At 40.8% G+C, this 22,993-nt stretch overlaps 1 protein-coding gene and 1 long non-coding RNA gene across 2 annotated transcripts in view; both read left to right on the plus strand.

Moving 5' to 3' along the window:
* The window catches only part of PDE10A (phosphodiesterase 10A), a 366,309-nt gene that overhangs the window by 67,124 nt on the left and 276,192 nt on the right, over positions 1–22,993 (plus strand). The gene's annotated exons all lie outside the window — the stretch shown is intronic.
* Positions 1–22,993, plus strand: part of LOC137854010 (uncharacterized) — a 54,157-nt gene that overhangs the window by 28,762 nt on the left and 2,402 nt on the right. The gene's annotated exons all lie outside the window — the stretch shown is intronic.

The raw sequence follows: 22,993 nt of genomic DNA on the forward strand, positions 1-22,993 counted from the left end.
GGTATCTATGGTGAGCTTGCTAGAAGGGAAAATATCACTAGGTGATATTGGAGGTTTCTTCCAACCTAGACGATTCTGTGATTCTTTGATTTTTGTTTAGGAATATTTTACCTGTATTTATTATAATTCTTGGGTTAAAAGCTGCTCCTCAGTTTGGTTGTGCAGTAAAGTAAATGGCAGCAATCCTTAGCTTAACTTCTGTAAGCTGTCTTCTGTCCAATATGTTTTCATGCACGTTCTCATTAGATACTGCAGATGCACGCATTTGGTGTTAGGGAAAAAAACTCAATTCTCTCTGGTCTCTGAACTCTGAGCTTCTTTCACTTTCAGTTTTTCATCTAAAACACAGAAATCAATTCTAAAGCTGCTGTGGAAGCTTGACTGTTCATTTATATGAACAGAAACACAAAAGTGAGGTTGGAGGGGGGGAAGGGGATGCAATACAATTTCCTTGATTTCCTGAAAACAGGATTTCACTGTGCCCAGATTTTCCATTTTTATTTATAAGAAAAATTACAGTATTTCACCAAAGATCCCTAGCCTATGGGAACTTAGCAAGTTTTATGCAGATCTCAAAAAGAGTTTTCCAGATGCCAAAATAAATGTCTGACTTCATTATTCCCTGGGAGGAGAGCCTGCTGAGCTCTCCCGCAGCAGGAGGGAGGGTCTTTGCACTGCACTAGGATCTTTGTTGACTCTGTGAGTCTGTCAGCAAAGTTTTGGAGAGAGATGATATACAGGACTGTACCTTGCTCTGGGAACTGCCAAGAGAAGCACAAAGACTCCATCCTATAAACAAGACACGAGACACAAGTTCTCTCTTTCCCAGACAGCTCAACAGCTCAGAGACTGTACCCTCCATTAGGCGACAGGGAGGGTGGTGAGGGAATGTTCTTGCATCCTCCAAAGTGTATATTAAAGTACTCTAAAATAATGAAATAACAGTTTTTGCCATGTTCAGGTTTTGTTTGTCAAATCATGAGGTCTACATAGTAAGTAAACCTTACAAAAATGTAATATATCTTCTACATATTTAGCAGATGTTGGTGGATTTATCCACTATAGGAAGTTATATATCAAACTGTACAATTTAGTGCCTGTTTTGTGTACTCAGTGAATCCCAGACATGTTTAATATTTCTCCCTCTGAGGTTTAACAGCGTATAAATAACATTTAATAAACAACCTTTAACTTTAAACAAACGTATTCAGACGTATGAAGTCTGCTCAGATCTTATGTTTTAAGAACACTTATAAATACTGGACGGGACTAATTAAATCTAGCAATATGTCTTTAATTTACATGCGTTCACTCTCTCCCAGCATCATCATTTTCAGTGTCACAGCGACGAATGCATTACTTGTGTTATGAACTGTTGTTTCAAAGGTGGGCAATTTTGTAATTGTGATTTGCAGAGAATTTAAACTTGGCACACGAACAGCCTGCCCAAGAGCCATTTTTCCCCCTAAATGTATTCAGAGAAATAGTTTATTCTTCATGTTGTTATGGTGGAAAAACATTGCCTCAGAGCTTTCATTCCTCTGATTTTTGTGCCTATAAGCACTGTGCTTTAAAGTGCAAGCTTGTAAGAAATGCACTAGGATCTTATACTACTTTTCAACTAGAAAACTTAATAAAAATAAAAATAAATAAATCCCCATGTTGCTCTTTGTTCTTTTTGGTTTGGGTCCCCACCACCCAAAATTTTTTCTACCGATCTATCATTTTTAATGTTTCTTAGGAAGGACGTCTTGCCATTGTAATTTAAGATAGTTTTTCAGGTTTCTAGGAATAACCAACTGCTATAAGCACAATCCTTATCCTACTAGATATTGACCATTTTCAGCTATCATTGGCTTAGGTGGACTTCTGGGCACTCAGCTGCTGTTAACATTGTCTTTGTGTAGTATTCCTTGGTGCAAGGAATACGTGGGGATGAAGGAAGGGTTGATTGACAGCTCATTGAAAGCCCACTCGAGCTACTGGAGATGCTAACACCAGCTTCAGTGAGTGTTAGACTGCGATTTCTTGATTACAGTCATGTCTGGGGATTTTGCTGTTGCTCACCTCAGAATACAGATGTCTTTTTGAGAATTGCTCTGATGTGTATAAAAGGACATTTTGAGTATCTGTTGCTTATAATTTGTGTTACTTAATGTGCAGTTTGTTGTTTTTTTTTCTGTGATTATATGAAAAAGGGTTCGTTAGCATTTTGATTAGATTACCTACAGTTAGAGTCTGTAATTCAAAGAGACAAAGACATACAGCTTGCATACTGTAGCTCCCAAAAGCTCAGATTTATGATCCTTTTCAGAATGCAATGTACTGTGTACCTCCTATTGCTAATGAGCTTGTTAATGGAAGACTAAACCTGAGTGCCCAGAGGGTATCAAGGCAGTCATACTTTACATATTCTGCTTCCTAATGGTAAAGGCAAAATGTCTGTTCCATGTTTAAAACTGCACTTCAGTTACTCATGAAAATGAGAACTGTTCTCAGTTTTATTTCATATTATCCACTGCCACTTTGCACAGAGCTGCATAGGTGATGAGGTAGGAAGAAGAGATTTTTTTTAGCCCCTAAATTGCCTATTCCTTCAGGAGAGAATTGAAGGTAATAATTCTTGGTGAATCCCCGCTGGTGAGAAGTCCTTTGCCCAGACATAGCAGCGAAGTCTCTCTAAGTGCTGTACTTTGTCTTTTTTCATTGAAAACCCCAGAGGAGCTTTCCCAGAGTAGTTCTCTAGAGATGCATGAAGCGAGTGGTGCTCTGAAACGGTTTGTGCTTGGATTTGAGAGCACTTTATCGTCGGGTACAAATATTAACACCAATATGAGTGAATTGGGTTAGTAACCTTTCACCTAAGGTGTATTGGTAGACTCCCCACTATTTGTTGTTTGCTGGCTGTGTTCAAGATGAGGTGAAATGACCCCAGGGAGAGGAGTCAACAGACCCTTTGATTCCATGTTCAATTCAAAACTTCAGCAAAGAGATTGGGTGCATAAATTGCAACATTCCCACAACCGGTGCTGTGCTGCTGGAACAAAATATGGGATTTCCTGGATTAGTTGTCAACTTAAAAAATGGTACAGTGGGAATTCTAAATGTTTTGTGTAACCATAAATGAAATATTCACTTTTCAATATTTTAGCTTCATTTCCTCTTTTTAAACTTGAATGAATTGAAAAATTCTGTCTTATAGCAAAACACTGACGTGTAATAAAGTGGAAATGAAATGTTTCAGCATTTCTGAAATGAATGATTATGCTTAGAAAATGCTGAAAGAAAACCTTACATTGTTCAAAACATTTTTTCCTGACCAAACATTTTCATGAGATGTGACTTGAAATGGGAATGGTTCCCTGTTTGTACCCCTCCCTGCTTTCCTCTGAAATTGTAGGTTTTGGATAATTTTAGCTGTTTATGAGAAGAAAAATAGCCAAGTCTGTCTGTACTCACCACTTACTTTCATAAACTTTGTCCTCCCTGTGAAATGAAGATGGGTTTCTCAATGGTGTCTTCCACTCCTCAGATCTTTAGAGGTCAAGGAGCAACGTGTAGGCGGGGGAAAACAAAACTGGTTCAAAGGAGAAGTAAATGTAAATGTAGACTAGTCGTGTCAGTTTTATGCTTATTGTGAAAGGGCTGAAATACTTCACCCCAGTCCTGGCCGGGCTCAGGCGTATCGTTGAGTTGCTATGGCTGGAGGAATTATTACACATTAGCTGAGTTGCAGAAAGTAGTCGACTGATCTGGTAGCTCGGGGCAAGCACGAGGTGAGACAAATTTGTCTGAGCCTCTTTTGCTGAGGTTTATGCTAATGTCTTTTCCCTCACGGTCACGGCAAGCTGTGAGCGAACTCTCAACACGCTCAGCTGACATCATTGGGTCCCAGTAATCAGAGAGAGGGATCTTCCTATTGCCGAAATGCACGGCGGCCCCTAGGGATGGTGTGAATAAAGGCCACCACGACAACCGGTTGGGAAGCTTTTGAAATGAACCCAAAGGGCGTTTTTCACACGCGCTCTTTCCTCCCACATTTCAGCCAGCTCTCAATGCAAATTGAGCCCAACTGTAGTGGTGGTGAGTGGTGCAGACCAAGAAAAAGCAATTAAATGAAGTCTTAATTTATTTTACGATGTCAAGGGTGCAAGGAGCATTTTCAGCTCTTTGCAGCCAGAGATCACATTTCTCCTGCATGCTCGCAGCCTGTCTAGCTTCCTACAGGTCCTAGCTTGAGCCTTAGCAGCTGCAGAAGGCGAAGGGTTGTGCGTGAGGCATCTTGATCAGCTCCCAGCTGGCTGCTGCTGCTCTCCCCATCCCCCTGCGAATTACCAGGGTTACCGCCTGGCTCAGATTTGCTCAGGGTTACGTCTGCAAGCGTCACCTCTGCAACTGTAATACAGATAAGAATTTACCAACAATCTTGAGAGACATTCCCTGGCCTGAAGTGTTCAGAGGCATGTGACAGCAGGATCTAGTGCCGTGCTACCAGCGAGACAAACAAACACGGTCACATCCAAGTGGTTGTGTTGCCTCGGCTGATCCAGCAAGCCGATGATATCATTCAAAGAGTCCTTCTTTCTGGGCTCTTCAGAGAGCCACTGACCAGGAAGGGTTTTATGCAAAGACTTTCTATGTGTTTCTTTAGTCTCTGCAGGGGTTACCTCTTGCAGTTGCAAGAGAAGGAGGAAACTGGTGTCCCCAAAGGCAGCTCCTGGACAAAATGGGAGCTGCCAGACCAACCTGTGTGTGTGGGGGGAAAAAAAAAAATAAGCCTAATTTCAGATCTGCAACATCTTGGCTAGCAAATGTGTGTCTGATTTGTAATTTGTTCACCCTTATCAGGAAGACAGTCTGACAGTTTCCATTTAAGTGAACTACTTCTGGCTATGGATTGTCCCAGGCTGTGTGCAGAGGGGGTTGAGCTTTGCCTCAGCATGGTGGGGAGAGCATCACTGGGCTCTTTTCAAAGAGTTTCTGCTAGCTGCCACGCTGTCCTCTCTCTCCTGGTCTGTGTCTACTGGGAGATGGGAAGTAACTGAAGAAGGTTACAAGACACCCCCCTTTGCCATGTCATGAAGGTGACTTTGAAGGATAACCTGAAGCGAGTGTCAGCTCTAGCATGCTGTTTTACTGGAGTGGATGAATGAGGGAAGCATGTGGGGCCTGTTGGCAGCATGGGATTGGAAACAGAGGGTGTAAAATCATGCACCCACGATGATGACAAGTCATGTTTGATGACTTGGCCATCTGAATGCAGGTAGGAGAGGAGATATCTGAGAAAGGGAGTGGGTCTGGCAGTGTGGCATCACTAGCTGCCTGCTGCTGGGGCTCCCACAGCTTAGTGTCTAAAGAGGCCCATGGGGGTCCTTGGATCCAAGTGTGGTAGGATCCAAGATCTCCTTTTATGCCAGGCTGTGGGGCCTTAATCCATTTTTGTGCAGGATTGTGTTTGTTCTCCTGGCTGGTGATGCCGTTCCTAAAGTAATTCAAGTAAATGAATACAATATGTTTGGTGAGTATATTGCTGTAATTAAGATTCCCAGTTGGGTTTCTCATTTAAGCAGCAGGATGGTCTAGAGAATTAAATTAAGAATTGGGAACTCCTCTGTCCTAACCTTGCTCTGTAGAGTGATTCATGCTGCAGGCAGGGTCTATTCACTCCGGCCAACCCCTCCAGACTTGGGTGCCTAAAGATAGGCACTTGGATTTGTGTTTAGGCTTTCACATGAATGTTGTTTACTTTGTAGAGGTGCAGCTCCCTGAGAAGGGAATGGGTTTATAGGCATTTGGCCTTTCTGGAAAATGCGCCAAGCTTTAGGCACCCAAGCAGTAACTTTACCCTTTCGGGGGCACAGTTCGCTCATGTGAAAATAGTGATAAATGCTTTGCTGCATCACAGAAGTAGAATGAGGCTGAGTCGCTAAAGTTCCTATTGCAAGTGGCATTTTGGAAATAACAAAGCTTTTGTTGCATGCATGCCTGATGGCAATGTTCATAGGAGAGGAGGCATAAATTTATTATAGAGAAATAATGGAGAAGGCAAGGAAAGCAGAAAAAAAAAAATAAAAAATCTGACTTTCTTGACTTAATTATATGTTTAAATCTCAGCCTTAACAAGGGTCTAAATCTCTATCAATTAAGAAAGCTTTTTCCTTTTCTTTTTCTTGTGCAATATGGGGAATAATGAATAGGCAAGTGTGATTTATAAGGGAGAAAAATCCACCAACAGGGTTTGCTGAATTAAGCAATTGAGTGGCATTCCTGTGGAGTGGTTTTACAGTGTCACTTGAACCCCATGGTTAAGCAGTCTCTAGGTAACTGGAGGCAGGTCTGTTTTCCATAATATATTGACTCAGCCTGGAACTAAAAACACACACATAAAAATCCTCAAACCTTGCTGTATCCATTGCTGCAAAAATAATAGAGCCTGTTTAAAATCTTGTGCTTTTTATCCACGTCAAGCAACTTTTAAATGCCTTGGTACATAAAGAAAAGGGAGATTTGTTTGGCAAGTTGTCCCAAATCGTAGTTGCTTCTTGATATAAGGCATTTGCGAGAGAAAATGTATGCTCTGCTAGAAGTGCAGAATTCAGAACAAGATGCGAATTTTGTTTGGCTCCAGGACAGCGCTTTGGGGGAAGCGGGCAATGAGGGAAGTGCAGTACTAATGAACATAAAGCCTTACATCGAGGGAGGAGAAAGGAGCCTCATTGTAAGAGGACAAAAAAAAAAAGACAGGAGGCTGATGAAAGTGAACGCAGCTTGGGAAATATTGGTAATCATCATGGGAGAGAGCAAAGTAGTTGCTGGAGAGTTTCGGAGGTATTTATCCAGAAGCAGAATTTGGTGCTCAGTTTGGTGAAGCCCCTGTAAAAGGCTGGAAGGAAGTCAGACATGGCAGCAAAGCACGGAGGAAGCCCAACTAGAAACAAACTCAAAACTTTTCCTGCAAACAGTGCCAGATGCTTCTGGCAGTCTCGCTGGCTCGTGAGTGTTGGAGTTCATGACACTGTTTGCAGTGTCTATATTATTCCTTGGATGCTGCTTAGAGGAAGAGAATACTGCCAGGCTGAATGACTGTTTATCCTAGACTGGTTGTAGGAGATTGCATAAGGGGGAGTTTACCACCTTTTGCCATAACAGCCAGGATGGGAAAGTTAGAGAAAACTGCCTTGAAAAACCAAATTTGGACTCTGTTAGAGATGCGAAAGGCACAGGCTGTGTATGTGCAGTAGTTAAAAACGAAAGGGAAATGCAAGCATGTTTTTACTTCTAATTCAGTCACTTCTCACTGTAGGCAGGTTGACGAAATGTTGGATAGCTGCATTTCCAATAAGGAGGGAGCTGACACCGTGTCTGTTGTACCATCTGTTTACCAGTTATCAGTGTACTGGAGAGGAGCTTCAGTGAGAGTGGGAAAACTTCCAGGGTTCGCAGTTGTGTTTAACTGCTTGAATGCCAGCAACATGAACGCAACGTATTGGCAAGCCTCTGGTTTTTGGAGCTAAAACTACTGCGTGTAGATTCTCCTTTTCAGCTAGCACAGCTTTTCTGGCCAGGGTGCTTCTCCCTGCTGCTGTAGTGGAGGGAAACTGGTCCTTTCTAGCCAGGCAGCAGTGGGACAATTTTCCTACCTGTCTTCTAACTGTTCTGTGGCAAGAGTCTGCTTCATGCAGAGAAAAGAAACCCCACAACCCTGCTAACTGTGGTATCAGAATAAAAGCTGGAGAAGAAAGTTGTTTTGCTGTAACTGTGTTGGCCATTTCCCCCATCCAGACAAAGCTTTTATCTGCCTGGCACATTGCTGTTGTAGCAATGCTGGAAAGTTAGTTTATTGGTGAGTTAGTGGTGTGAAATTAACAAATATGTGATAAATAAAAGCTTAGAAGAAGCTAGTGGTAGCAGTTCAGATGGTCTTTCTGTTCCCCCCCGATTTGCAGTTTCACTTTCAGATTGCAACAAGCAAGCAAGCAAACTCTAGGAAGCTTCTGAAGTCACTTTTGGACCACTTCTGTTTTCTTTTCCTCTCTCAGCTTTTTCCACTCCAAAGCTGACAAAACCTGGTGGCTGCAAACAGGCTTGAATGAAAGCTGCAGGCTCTCCACATCCCTAGAGATGAAAAGTCTCTGTTTGAAAGCTTCAGAGCAGAAGCAGGTACAGAACATGAATTGTCTAAGTAAAAATTCCAACTCCGTAGGAGGAATAAGCAGAATTAGCTTCAAGCTGATAAGGATTTTAAGCCCAGGAGGATGGCACTGACTACCTTTGCTTTCTGAATACTTAATTTCCTTATTAAGTCAGTGCAGCTCAATTATTTTTGCCTCTGTCTCAGAGTGTCAAATCTTGGGCAAACTGTCACAGTTAAACTTGGAGGAAAGTTTTAATGTCTCGCAGAACTTTCTAGGTTTGGAAAATCCTTAACAATTTTAGTTGCAGTTAGTTTCACTTTGAACACTGTCTCTGTCAGGAATGAGGCTACATCTTTTGCATTCCTCTAGTCTAAATCTCCCTCATGTTCATTTACCCTGGCTTGTAGACAGATGCACACTACAGATCAACTCTGTTGATCCATCAGGTCCAGTTAATTTCAGACACCTGCAGTTCTTCCTGTTGCGCTGGGCCAGCAGTGAGCCAGACCCATCCGTCCTGCAGTATCTGTGGGGCAGATGTGAGCTCATTCTGCAAGAAAGCCATGCAGTCAGTGAATCACTGAGCCCCGGTTAACAAACCTGTCTGAGAGGCAGGGCATATTGTTTTTGCTTGAGATTACAATAACTGAGCCAAAAGTTTTATAGAAAGCTCAGGACTGGACAGAGTGATGTGATCTCTGTCTGCAGAATAAATTAAGCTTAAATGATACCGTGCAGCTATCACTTTAATTTTAACAATGCACTGAAACCATTTAAAAAAAAACAACAACTCTATGTGAACAGCTGCTCCTGAGGCTCTGCCACTCAATGAAGGTAACCCAAGCAGGCTTACATGTCCTCTTGTCTGTGTTTCTTTTCCATGTGCAACTGCAACTCTTCCCCCTGAGAGAGGCCCTTTTAAACACTGGAGCCTTTTGATCTCAGATGCACATCTTCTAGCACTGTCTTAACAGCTCTCAAATGCTTGCAGAGAAGAGGCTTTTTCATGACAGTCCATTTCCTTCTTGCTTGTATCTCCTGAAAGTGCTAGTAAGCCAGTATCTATCAAGCGAACATCCTCAGAGCAAGGCTTCTTATGCTTGCTAGCAGTCACAAAAAAACACTTGCAGGTCTTGCAGGTGAGTGTTAAAGCACCATGTTCACACAGAAGAGTTCCCAACTCCTTCCTGACAGTTTCTGTGGTGCCCTTCTTCAGAAAGAGAGTAATATTTACTGGCATTTGAGATCCTTGCCAGGAAACAGTAGCTAAGAGCTCTTGATGCTTCTGCTCCCAAGGCACATTGGTTTTGGATGCCCGGGTGTGCTTTGCTATGGAGTTTGTATAGCTAGCCCCTCAGTACCAGTCAGCAAGATGCCTAGTTTTTTTTTTTTTTTTTTTTTGTTGTTGTTGTTGTTGTTGTTGTTGTTGTTGTTGTTGTTGTTGTTGTTGTTGTTTGTTTGTTTTAAGGAAAGAAATGAAAGAAAAACAAAAGAAAAACCTGACTGCAGTCCTTATTGAAAGCTAATTTGCTCTTCCTGTGTGCCAGTTCCGCTGGGCATGTAGGATTTGAGTACATCTCCTGTTAGTGTAATCTCTTTCTCCCCCTCAAGGAGCAGCTTGAGTAGCTGGGAGCAGAGGCCCTTGCTCCTGCCAGCATGGAAGCCTACAACTTCTGTTGCAGGCCCATGGCTTCAATTCCTGTCCTGCCCTGCTCTGAGCTGCATGCCATCCTTGCTGGGAGCAGTCTTGGAGCATGGCATGTGCCTGTGCCAGCGTTGACATGCGGCGGTGGCAGGAGAGCTGTGTGGCTGCTGGGCCCTCCTCCATCTGCTCCACTACCGCAAGCTTTTGTTTCCATGGGGCCACTTACAGGGCCTCCATGATGCTGTGACAGTGACAGGCAGGGTATGTCCCTTGTAGGTTATGCTGCAGGCAGTTGGAGCACCCCAGGGGTGTAGGGGAGCCAGACAGGGAGAGAGAGGCAGGGGCACGGGCTGTGGTCTGACGCAAGGCCTGCCTTGCTCTCCTTCCTGTCCCCCTCTGCGCCGTTTCATTGCCGTGGTGAGGTTTGATTCATGAGCTTTCTCTCGGCTTGCCGCTGAGCTGGGTGACTCAGAGCACACAGGCTCTGTAAAGGCTTCATTAATGGAGATTAACGTCAGCATGCACCTTTTGTTTGTACGTGGTTCTTCTTCCCCCCTCACCACCTCCCCTCCCTAAACTCCCCACCTCGTAGCGGCTTGAATAGCAAGCATCACTTAGGAGAGACATGGCTGTGTCCTTGCCCCTTCCCTTGTTGCCGTGAAAGTGGGCAGGTTTCCAGAGATATAGTTCAAGTGCTACCAGCTACCTCCGATTAAATCTGAAGTGCAGGCTAGACGTAAGCTGAAACCTCCTCCATCATGAGAGGGGCTGCTGCTAACGTCAGCGCTCGTGCTACAGATCTGTGATACTGTTCAGCCTCGGAAGGCTCGGAAGAAAATACTCCGGTTTGGGAAAGGTGGCCTCTGGGGCTTGTCCTCTGTTCAGAAGGATGGGGGTAGGGTAGCAAAGATGTCATGATCAATTAAAGAAACTTGTAGTGTGAAAATGCCACTCAGCAACTTCCAGTGTTGTAAGAGAAGATCCAAAGGGAACTGATGGATCTGAATGGACCACTGTGCTGGTGCGGCCTCACCTTGCATACCATGTGCTGTTTTGTATAAGAAGGGTATAAAACTACTAGTGTCCAAAGGAAGGCAAAGAATATGGTGAATGCAGGGCCTAGAGGGCAAGATGCCCGAGGATCAGCTGAGGTCCCTTGGTTTGCTCGGCCCAGATCAGAGCAGGCTGAGGGGAGGCCTCATGGCGGCCTGCAGCTCCCTCACGAGGGGAGCGGAGGGGCAGGCGCTGAGCTCTGCTCTCTGGGGACAGCGACAGGACCCGAGGGGACGGCATGGAGCTGGGACAGGGGAGGGTCAGGCTGGGGGTTAGGGAAAGGTTCTGCACCCAGAGGTGGTTGGGCACTGGGACAGGCTCCCCAGGGCAGTGGTCACAGTGGTCACTGAGCCTGCTGGAGTTCAGGAAACATTTGGACAACATTCTCACAAATGTGATTTGATTTTGGGGAGTTTCTATGTGGAAACAGGAGCTGGACTCAATGATCATAGAATCATAGAATGGTTTGGGTGGGGAGGGAGAGGGAGAGAGAGAAGGGAGCGTTGTGGGTTCCTTACAAGTCAGGATATTCTATGATTCTAGTTCCCTACTGAAATTGCCCATAGCACAGACTTACACCCTCTTCGTGGAGAGAACTGTAGCCAGCTTTTCATCAGCACCCTGTTCTCTCCAGTTTGCTGACGTTGGTTCTTGGAGTGCAGGATACATTTTTTTAATGATGAAGGGCAGTGAGGCACTTTGGTTTTGCTTTCATCTGTTCAAAGTGGCAAGAGAACGAAGAAAATGTGTAGTTTCAGAGCTGGTGAGGGCATGTGGGGTGTGATCTCCGTCTGTGGTCACATATGGCTTAATTCTTCTAAATCTGGCTTAGCAAACTGTAGCTGAAAGCCACTGTTGTGCTAAGGTGCCTTGGCAATTTGTAGCCAACGTGTTTCTTGTCTTAATCCAACTCTGATGTGTCCTTTCTCAGCATCAGAAGTATTGTCGCTCCCTGAGTCCTCTTGGGCTATCTCAGCACCAGAGGGGTCAGGGAAGCATAGTGGGATCTGCGAGAGCTTCATCGTCCCCCAAAGATAACCCTTCTAGGCCAGCGGTGAGGTGTTTTAGATGAGCAGCAGAAGAAAGATAAGCATTGCACTCAATGATCCTTGTGGGTCCCCTCCACCTTGGGATGTTCTCGGATATTCTCTGGCTCTAAGATTGTGCTTGGTCGTTACGTTTGCTTTCTCTAAACTGCCAGTCCAGCACTTCCATTGGCACTGACGTTTGTGTTAAAAAGAAAAAGAAAATAATGCAGACATAGAAAAATATATGTCTTTACCAAGTAAAACAAGAAACAGGATACTGCAGGAAGTAGGTGAGACGTAGTCCATGCTGTGAAGCTCAGCCTGTTTTAACAACCAGTCGAGTGAAGTATTGCTGCATAGCAATCCAAAAGAAGCAAGGCCACAGCAATACAGGCTTTGCTTCAGCAGCTTGATTAAAAAAAAAAAAAAAAAAAAAGAGAGAGAGAGAGAGAGAAAGCAACTGTGCAGTCATAAAGTAACTAGACCTGCTTGCGGTACATCACAGAAACTTACAAGTGCAAAAAATGAGTAATTGAGGTTGAATAATATACATCCAGAAGAGCTGATAGGCATGAGTTCAGCAAACTGCTTGACCACTAAGTCAAAATAAGCACATAAGGTAGGAATACAAAAACAAGTGGAGAATATATGGGTATATTGTGTTGAGAAACACAGGCCTAGAAGCTGCCTGAAAATGAAAATGGTATCTTTAGATAGATAAGCAACAAAAACGTATTTAGACCTCAGAGAATGCTTTGAAATCACTACCAGAATGTTGCAAAATGGCAGCTTGGGCCATATGCCATAAGGCTGCAACACTTGTGGGCATGCAAACTGGGTGGCAGGCTTTTGTGCTAGACAGGGACATTTAGCAAATCAACAACATTACGAGAAGGCTGTATTCATTCTCTAATAGATAGCAACAAACAGAATAGCTTCTTGATTCTTTTGTCCCCTAAATGCAGGGTGAGGCGGTTAAAGTACAAGGATTTCTGATAAGTGTTTATGTAGTTGCCTTATTCTGATGCTGTATTTCAGTTGTAGGTGTTCCTTTCTTAGTGGTATAAAATTCTGCAATAATGAAGAATTTACTCCTTCAGGCTGAAAATTGAAAGGGTAGGAAAATGCAGAGAGAATAAATGCACAGAAGCCTGTTATTTCATTTTTGTTTCCATTGAACTTTTCAAATCAATTTGCAAATAAATATCTCTACAGTTTTTTGGTGGAAGTTTTAGCCTGTTCTTCTGAAAAGCTACATGTATATAATCATGGGAATGAGACACAACCTGCCTATAGATTTCTCTGAGACAATAACTTAGTGGCTTCTGAGATTTCTTCTGTAAGACTCTTGATACTAAACTTTTCTGAAGACCTCCTGGAATTAAACAAAACAAAACAAAACTTGGAAATCCTTATTTTATCCTAAGAATCCTTATGTGTATATAGAAACACATGCAAATACGATGTGAATTTGTTCTAAATTAAATAGCAAGACATACTCTAGGGATACTTGAAAGGAGCGAAAGGTGTAAACTGAAAGCTCACCAGATCTCTTCATCACCTTTTTGTAGGAACATAGAATAATTCTAGTTGGAAGGGACTTCAGCAGGTCCTTAGTCCAATTTCATGCTCAAAGATGGGTCAGCTCTTGGATGAGACCAGCTAGCTCAGTGCTCCATCCACTGACTGTGCAATCCCTCTAGGCAACCTGTTCCCATGATAAGATATATTTACAGCTGTTTTGTTCAGAGGCAGACTTCTTCTTCTTTTTTTTCTTTCTTTCTTTTTTTTTTTTTTTTTTCTGAATTATATATGTAGATATATGTTTACACACATAAAATATCAAATGTGTACGTATATCCTCATAGATACTTATAGATATTTATACATTCCAATGAAAATGTGGCAGTTAGCTCTGTGAAAACAGCAGAACAGCACAATAAGGGCAGATAGCAGAATCAGTGCTTGCTTTAGACAACTGGCTGGCCATGGTGCTGGTGGAACCTGGGGACAGACTTGCTGAGCCTGCTGATGGATGTGGGATACCAGAACTCCCAACTCTAAAAACCTGTGTGTTACATAGACTTATGGAGTAATGCGATAGCTGTTACTGCAGTGGTAACCGGTGGCTTTCAAATATTTTTACTTTTGGTCTTCTAAAAACATTCAAGTAGAGCTAGAGACCCCTTTTGTCATAAGACTTCCAGCACTTGCGTTTTTGTGCCCTTTCAAATTTGTCTAGAGATCCCTGAGTTATATGCACCATAGTTAAAAGATACTGCTAGGAGTCTTCATCAATTTTTATGTATTTCTTCTCCTGATGGGTCACTCGTTTATCTGTAAATATGGGGTGTGGGGGGGGGAAGTCTTTTTTTTTTTTTTTTTTTTTTTTTTTGCATAAGGCAAACAGAGTTTTCTGATTCTTGCCTCAAGTCTGTAACTTCCTTTTGTGCTGCTGCAGCTCTTTAGAAAGACATTGAGAATTAAATAGCAGACACCAAATGACAGAGAATCCTGCACATATGTTGATAAGGTTTTGCAAGTTTTAAGGTTGCACTAAATGATCTGAGAGGTCTTTTCCAACCTAAATGATTCCATGATGATTCTACATAGTGCAAAACTGTCTTTACTGTGAAAACTTTACTCAGATGGAGTTTTCAGTTCTGTAAAAACACTTGGTCTTTCCAGGGCATTTTACTAATTCCAAATAGGTATTTGCTATGGAAAATATGGTGACTTTGAAAATGCTGATGAAAATGTGCCCCATTTCCTGTTGGCTTGTTTATCTCCTCAGTACCTTCTTTTGACAAAATGCTGTATGAAAGAATTCAAATATTTCATTATATTAAAAACTAAAAGGAATTGGTCATAAGTTCTAAATACTGTGTGTGTTAAAATAAATAATTGTAAAACATTTCAGTCTTTCATTTTCTGGTAGGAGAAATTGTTGCAGCAAGAGCACAAAATGCTGCCGAATGATTTATAAATTTTACCAGGACGTGCACAGAAGTAGCACAAGCTTAGTAGAAGAAGCCAGGGATACACTGATAGGAGTTAACACTCATGTATTTGTATTTTTTTCTACTTCTAAATTTTTCTTTGGCTTCCCAATCTTTTTCACTTAATGGTTTCAATGAATGTTTTCTTTCTCTCAGATGCTTAGTTTTTTGTGTTTTTTTTTTTTTTTTTTGGGGGGGGGGAGGGGAGGCAGGGGGACAGAGGAAGAGGGGGGCTGCTGGAAAGGAAGCTAGAATAGGAAACAAATGCTTGAAAAAAAATGATTAATAGTAGATGTTAGGAAAGGAAGATTAGGATGATGTGGAATTCTTTAGGAGTATTCTTCCTTAGTGATTATGAAAATCAGATGGCATAATCAATCCTAAGACTGGAAATATGTCTAAAGGTAGGAAACAGTTGTAGTTCTGCATCAGTGCTTGTAGTGCCCTCCTTCACTGTCCTTGCTCAGTAGAAGACACTTGACTTGAATAAGGTTAATTTATGCATTTATGCTCTCTTCTGAGTTTTACACCCTGACTGCTTGGGTATTGATAACAAAAAATATTTTTCATCTTTAAAGATCTGGTATCACTGATTTAAACCTGAAGTTAAAAGTCACTAAGTTGTGATCAACTGTTCATTGAAATTTAGGTCTGAAACAAAAATTCAAAAACTAAAAGTTATTAGAATCTGAGAACAGGACACAATGTAATATATAATATAAATATGGTTATAATATAATATTCAATATAGAGAGCAGAATTCTTTAACATGGATCAAGGCTTAGATCCTTTTCCTATTTAATTAGCAAATGCTTTTGTAAACTGTCTCATCCTCTTACACTGTGAGAAAGTAAGGGTAAATTTTACAAAAGTTTATTCAACCATTTCCAAGCCTCCACCCAGGAACTATGGTTTCCAGAGCTGTCTTTTGTAAGCATCAAAATATAAAACAAGCAACAGATTCTTCAGAAATTCAATTTATAGTGTAATCTTCAGTGTCCTAAACAGATCTGAACCTGTGTAGACTTGTAGCTTGCCAGGTTATTGAATGTTGAATGTCTCTGAAGCTGCTAGATTATTATTACTTATTGCTTAATACTTATTATAACTTGTAACAGCAGTCTGATTGCATACCCCTGGTAGGGAATTACAATCTCTCTCTAAAGGAAGGTTAGTTTCTCAATTGATTTGTGTAGAGTGTCCTGTCTGCAAAACAACCAAACTGAGTCCAACAATTTTCTCAGTCTGGCTCAGTCACTCCTTGATTAATTTTTTCTTTAGAATTAGAAGAAAACTTTCAAGAATATTTATTAACTGTATAATATAGTTACATTTTGGATTCAAAAATCTTAATGTTTTAATCATACGTGCATGGAAAATTTGAAGTGACTCGGGAAACTTGTCACTAAATTTCCCCAAACAGCAGATTTCTCTGAAATCTGAACATTTCATCTGGGAAAAGAGAAAATATGAATGTATATGGCAGTGCATTGCAAAAGAGCAGAAGGCAGGCAGGAAATGAAAAAAAGCTGGTGGGGTCATTTATAAAAATCTAAACCATCTTGACTTGATTTTGAGACTGAAGCAGATGTATGTTCAAAATATGTATAGTGATCTGGAAAAGGAGCTGCAAGTTTTTCCTTTGGGGCACTGAGAACATCAGTGAGTTGCTTAATAATGTAGAAATGCCTGAAATAATTTCTCTTATTGTCTTTTATTTTTATTTTTCCTATTTTCCTTCTTACCTCAGAACCACTAGGTTTTGTTTTTTCCATTTTTACTAGAGGCCCACTTGGAGGGTATGGGCAGCCACTTGGAAGGGCTTAACTGAAGGGGCTGCATTGTTGAAGACAGTTATATTCAAGTTTGTCAGAGGCAGAAAGAGACTGATTAAAGCACTTCTCTGTGTTTCTAAGGTACAAGTTTATGTAATCTCATCATTAAGAGTTCTTGACAGAAACTGAGAGAACTAATGCATGTTAGTATTTTTTATTCCATCTCATTTCTTTAGTATCAAATAGTTCAGCTGAACTGCTTTCTTTAATATATATATATATATATATATTTTTTTTTTTTTCAGTTAACAAAGGTGAAAAAATTGAGAACTCAGAATTGCACTACATTTTCCAGATATGTTTCAAAGAATGACTTCTGGAGATGTGGTATCATCTCATCATAGCTTGTATGTTCTACTCAGATTTCATTGTATAATTGTCATCAGTAGAGGGTTTGGGGGCAGCATAAAGAAAATATTAGTCTTGGTTAGGTAAATATTTATTTTTCTTTCATTTGTTATATTTATATAACAAATGCTATATACATTTCTGGCATAAAATGATTATGCAACAGAATCTTCTGCAAATAGTAGGCATAGCTGAATATCACAGAATATCTCAATGTTGTTATTAAATCAACAAACAGTTAATTTAATAGTATGCTAAAATTAATTAAATAATATGCTTGGTCTTAAGGAAGTGCAAATTCAGGAGTTTGAAATGCAAAATAATTATAATCTTTATTTTCATTTTGTAAGCCATGAAGTTTTCTGGTGATTTTAGAATATTTATAGTATCTATTATAGTCCAAAAATATGTTTTCCAGGTGGTTCTGTTTGAATAGTGTTCACAGAATACAGTATTTGGCCTATGTGGATTTCTGTCTCCAAAAATTATGTGTGAGCTACATTTGATGTTTGCAAACATCGTCTTACAGAACTGCTCCAGACTAGACCTCTCAGTGATTTGAGATACTCAACGTTACAGATATGGGTATGAGTTGCTATTATCTTTCTGCTTTCCTGTAGTTCAGTGCATAAAACAGAAGAAAAACAAAACAAAACACCTTTGATTCCCTGCTCACCTTCAGCAAAAATCTACTAATTGTGTCCTTTTTCTGTTGTATAATTATGTAATTAGTTGATGATATTCTCAATACATAGAACAGTAAAAATATGCTTTTTAAAAGATTGCTAGAAGTAGAAATTTATTTTCTGCTACTGAAGGTTGGTTTTCATTTTGAGTATGAATGTATGTATGCACAGATAAAATGTCCTTTTGCACATAATTTTTGCACAGCCATTTTCTGGACTGTAGAACAATAAAAGCTATACAAAATACTTGGCTAAATGAGATTAAGTAGACGAGGCTGACAGAAGTTAGCAAAGATCATTTATATCTAACATCAGAGTTGAATGCATGGAATTTCAAAACTTTACAGAATCCAAATACTTTTAGTTAGGTTACAACAATATATCAGTAGGAGTAGACTTTAAACTAAATGTTTTAAATATTTAAGGACTTTATATATGTATTCAAGTTGGTACAGAACAGGAAAATCTATTAAAAATATTTTAAAATTTTATACTTTCATTTGTGAATGAAATCTGCTGTCTTAATTTCATTTCTAAATATCTAGACTTACAGACCTAGGGAATAAAAATCTTCTTGCCTTGAGTTTCTAATCATTGTCAATCCGAGTTAGTTATTCCAACTTTGTCTATTTCCAGATGTTTTTGCTATCCTCTTCCCCTTCCATCACTACTACTGACAGCTTAGATATTGTGAATGTCAACCATATCTAGACCATAAAAAGGGAATTATCCTCTTTGTGGGCAGGTTTTATCATTATTGCTGGCATCTGGTGGAAGCATTAGATTACGTTGCTTACAGTTAACAACCAGTGCATATTTCTTTATCTTTTTTTGTCCTTTAGTCTGTTAGTTGTCTCTGTCTTTTATTACTAATTTAAATACTCTGAAATCTTTCAGAAAGCTTTATAGAAGATGGGATAATTAGTCTTATCCTTTGAAATGCTTTCTGTGCGGATAGCAGAGTAAGGAAAACTAAGTAGAAGATCTCAGACTGCGGAAACAGGTTCATATGATGAGTAGCTTTATGGATATTTTGGAAACTGGGTGCAATTTCTCTTGAAACGTGCTTTGTTTAGCACCTGTCAATCTGCTTTGTAATGGTATTCATTGACAGCTCTATAGAGCATTCTGTGAAAGCTGTTTTACCCTGCAGAAATTTAATCAGTTAGAAATTTGTTACCAAATTGAGGGAGGAGTGCTCCCCCTCCCCCTTCTAATGAATGTGGCAGATGATATCCCTTATATGAAGAGATCCCTGAAATGATATCCCTTGTGAAGAAATCCTAACCCCGTTATTTGATGAACATACAGTCTTCATCAGTGTCAGAGTAAGATGGTACTGAAGACTCGCCTCAGGTTACCTCTGTACTGCTAATACAGTGTCTCAGGACTAGTTCTTTGGCCCCGAGACCAGGTGGCACAGACCACCATGTCCGTGTTACATAGCCCCAGGGCCTGCATCTGATGTGAGCCCATGCTGTGCACCACTGGTCCCAGGACGTCAGAATTAGTGTCTGAGAGGTGGTTTGAGGGAGGGTCAGCTTTCAGGTGATTTTAGGCCCTTTGGTCCACACTGCAGCCTGATGGTTTTATAGCAGGAAGATGAAGTAGAGCTCTGCGTGCCCTGGGCTGTGGCACGAGGAGATGCTGGGTGGGGAAAAACCCGCTAGGTAGTGCCGGAGGGCCCTGTGGGGCAGGGGAAGCCAGGCAAGGTACAGTCTTGTCTATACACCCACTGGGAATTGCCCCGGTGTCCAGGCACTGTGCTAGCTGACATAGGCCAAAACCTTTCCAAGGAACATGCCAACCATTAAAACCGCATGGGGGATTTGTGATCCCATGCTCGAGCTCGCTCCCTGGCCTTGGCTCATTTGTCAGTATAGATAGATCTAAGTGTAAGAGCCTCATCCACCTGATAGATTTCCACAGGGTCTTTGCAAATAATCTCTTATTTTTAGTGCCTTTTTCAGCTTTGATTCCGAGAATTCAGAATATTGATCTTCTTATTCCCAAAGACATTCTGGAATTTTCTGAATCCCTGGCACTGTAGAGGTATGTTTATTTCCTTTGTTTTTATTGATTATTTTTTTTAAATCCATTCTTTCTCATATACATTTGTTTTTTCTTATTTGGATTAATATAGAAGCTTTTATTTTAAATGCCATTGTTGCACCTCTCATGTACAAAAGGTTCCATATCTTCCTTTTCCCACCCTGCTGAGTGCAAATTTAATCTTGTCAGACTGTCTGCCCAGTGGCATGGGCAGAAAGATGTCAGTTTTCACACATAGAGTGCGAGGAGGTTGTGTGCTGCAGCTGGGGCTGCATCTCCCTGGCTGCTCACACTGTGCTGTGGCTTCAGAGCCATGCCATCACCCTGTGGGGACAGGTGGACACTGGGTGACCACTGGTTTGGGGTCACATACCAGCAGAGGCTGCAAAGATGCAACGCATCCTCAGGCAAGCTCCTGTGCTCCAAGGAGTCTGGTGGATGGTGCTTTTCCCAATTAGCTGATTGTGACATTAATAAAAGGCGTAGTGTTTGGAAGGAGAATTGGAGGCTGTCAGATGTGTGTAAAGGGATGAGCCTTTATTTCCTTCTGTCATGCAAGGCTTCTCCGAATCTCCATAGAGCACATACGGATCAGGATAGCTTACTCACTGGCTGGGCAGCCCCACTAAGTCGAGACAAGACACACTGTAAGCAACACCACCTCTATCACATTGCATTTCAAAAGCTCCTTGGAGAGGCACAAATGAAGGAAGGATATCTTCGATGCTTTCTAGAATTGCAATTCTTCCTTTCTTACTACTTTTTCTAGAAAGTGGTGAATTCTTTGTATGTTTTCTGATTTAGAGCACAGGTGGTGATTATCAGGCCATTAGGCTGGACAGTTTAATGAAAAAATTCTCTCTCCCCATATGTTTTTCCAAGAAGGAAAAAAACAAAAAAACAAACAAACAAAAACCATTAAGAATGAAATACTTGCAGTAATTACTTGCTTATTCAGATTAAATTGTAACTATTGAAACTGTGATATCAAAGGACCTCTGAAGGTTGCTTTGCCCAAGCCCCACTCAACAAGGCCTAAATCTGAAGTTACATAGAAAGTACTGCTTGACTTACTTACAAAATAATGCACTATTAAGTTACTGACTTCTAAATAATTACAACTTTTTCTACTAGTGGAGTTCTGGTGCACCTGGAGGTTCTTCAGTGCTTTTTTGTCATTTGATCGTCTTTGTAAATTGGGGGAATTATAGTGCAGAAAATAGTATCAAAGCTGTAGATTAATTAGTGGAAAGAAAGGTTATAGCCATAGGGCTCAAGAGTAGTGTTCTATTAAATAAACAAAAAGAAATGTGCAATTTTAGACACTTATAATGTGATTAATGCAGCATATTACTTGCCTACAGGATAAACATCCACAGAATGTAAAAAAAGTAAATGCACAATATCAAAACTTTGAAAATGAAGTGACTTCATTTGAAATAGATATCTATTATAGAAAATTTTCTGAAAGATTGACATGTAGAAATAATATCATTTTTAACGTCTAAAAATATATTGCTCTTTGTTAGGAAAGAGAATATTTCATTCTCTTTTAAATGTCTCTTTTTCTTTACCAGACCTGCAGTAAATGTGATAGGGGTAAAGTGTATTCCTCCCACAAGCCCGTCAGTTAAAGTCCCTATTTTCATGGTATTGGCCACAGTGGAGGTGCAGGGCAGTTACCACAATGAGAGTTGCTTGGGCTTTGCCATGTTGACACGTGCAGAAGGTTGGGGCTGAGTCTGAGCATCTGGATGGAGTGTCGTCCTCCTTGGCCTCTGGGCTGGGTGACAACAGGGTGCAGGCTCTGGCCAGCAACTTTGGGGTCCTACTTATGGGAGCATTAATAGGACTCCCGTAACCAGCTCGCTTGTTTGCATGCATTGGTCCTGCAATGATCTCTTCAGTGCTTCTAAGAGAGCCTGGAAAAGAAAAGCTGGTTCTGGAATTTGTGTCTTCAACAGCTCTTCCTGAGCTACTCTTTTGATCTTAGGAAGGAGGAGGAGGTAGGCAAAAGCAATGGGAAAACAGGCCAAATTCCTTTTTTTTTTTTCATCTACAGTGTTCCTGCTGGAACAGAAGTTGTCATTACTACATTTTTTTTTGTTGTTTTTGTTGGGTTTTTGTTTTTGGTGGTGATATTTATTTTTTTTCTAGCAGTGAGGAAGAACAGAGAGTTTATGTTAGTGGACTGTGGAGGAGTAGAAGAATAGAATAAAAGGTGAGGTTTTTATATATACAGACATATACTTGTAAACATAAATTACTAGCAAAAGGGAAAAGGCTTAGACTTGAAAGCCAAATGCAGCATCTCAGCCACCAAAATTCACCTGTGGTCTCAGTAAATCCCATAATCCTGTTTGTCTTGAAGCCCCATCCTTAACATGTGACAAGAATTTCCTGCCTCACAGGAACATGATGTGGGGAAAGCTCATTCATGTGGCAGATACAAGTGTTGACATCGCATGGATGAGGATGACACAAATCCATGTAGAGAGAGTCCCATTGCTTTCAAGAGTGTTAGCTCTATATTCTAAACCTTTGTGAGGAAGCAAAACTGCTTGAATGAGGTGCCCTACTGCAAATAGAAAAACATGTACTGGATGATGGAAGAAGGCTAAAGAGAACTAATTTAAACTTGTGATCTTGTTAGGCTTTTTGGTAGGTGGTTTTCCTTAAAGTATTGCAAGCACACTCTTCCCTTCTCCTTGCAACTCCAAAATAGTGGCATAGTGATATGACAGAAGAAAAAAATGTCTTCCTGCATCACGGCTTCTATAGTTACAGCATTGCAGATTTCATGGCCTGTAATTTCTGAAATGTGTTGCAGAATCTTTGGTGTTTTTTTTTTTTTTTTTTTTTTTTTTTTTTGTTTTGTTTTGTTTTGTTTTTTTTTTTGTTTTTTTTTTTTCCTTTTAAATCCCAGGAATCTGTTGCCCATCTCTTGGGAAATCTTTTGTTTTGCAAAGCTCAGCATAAGCTTGAGCCCTCTGCGTCTTTCTGAAAGCAAGATTTTCCTTTCAGTGAATGCTAGAGCTGTGTGCTATTCTGTACTGCCATGGGTGGGAGCTGGCTGTTTGGCTGGTAATAAGATACTCGTGTAAGGGTACGCAGCTACTGGTGCAAGGGCGGTAGAAAAAAGGTCAGTGGTCTCCGTCACTACTGCAGAAGGTCAGCTTTATTTACAGGAACAGCAGCAGGCTTCTTCAGCT

This window comes from Anas acuta, chromosome 3 (assembly GCF_963932015.1).
Source record: "Anas acuta chromosome 3, bAnaAcu1.1, whole genome shotgun sequence".
In the NCBI taxonomy this organism is placed as follows: domain Eukaryota; kingdom Metazoa; phylum Chordata; class Aves; order Anseriformes; family Anatidae; genus Anas; species Anas acuta.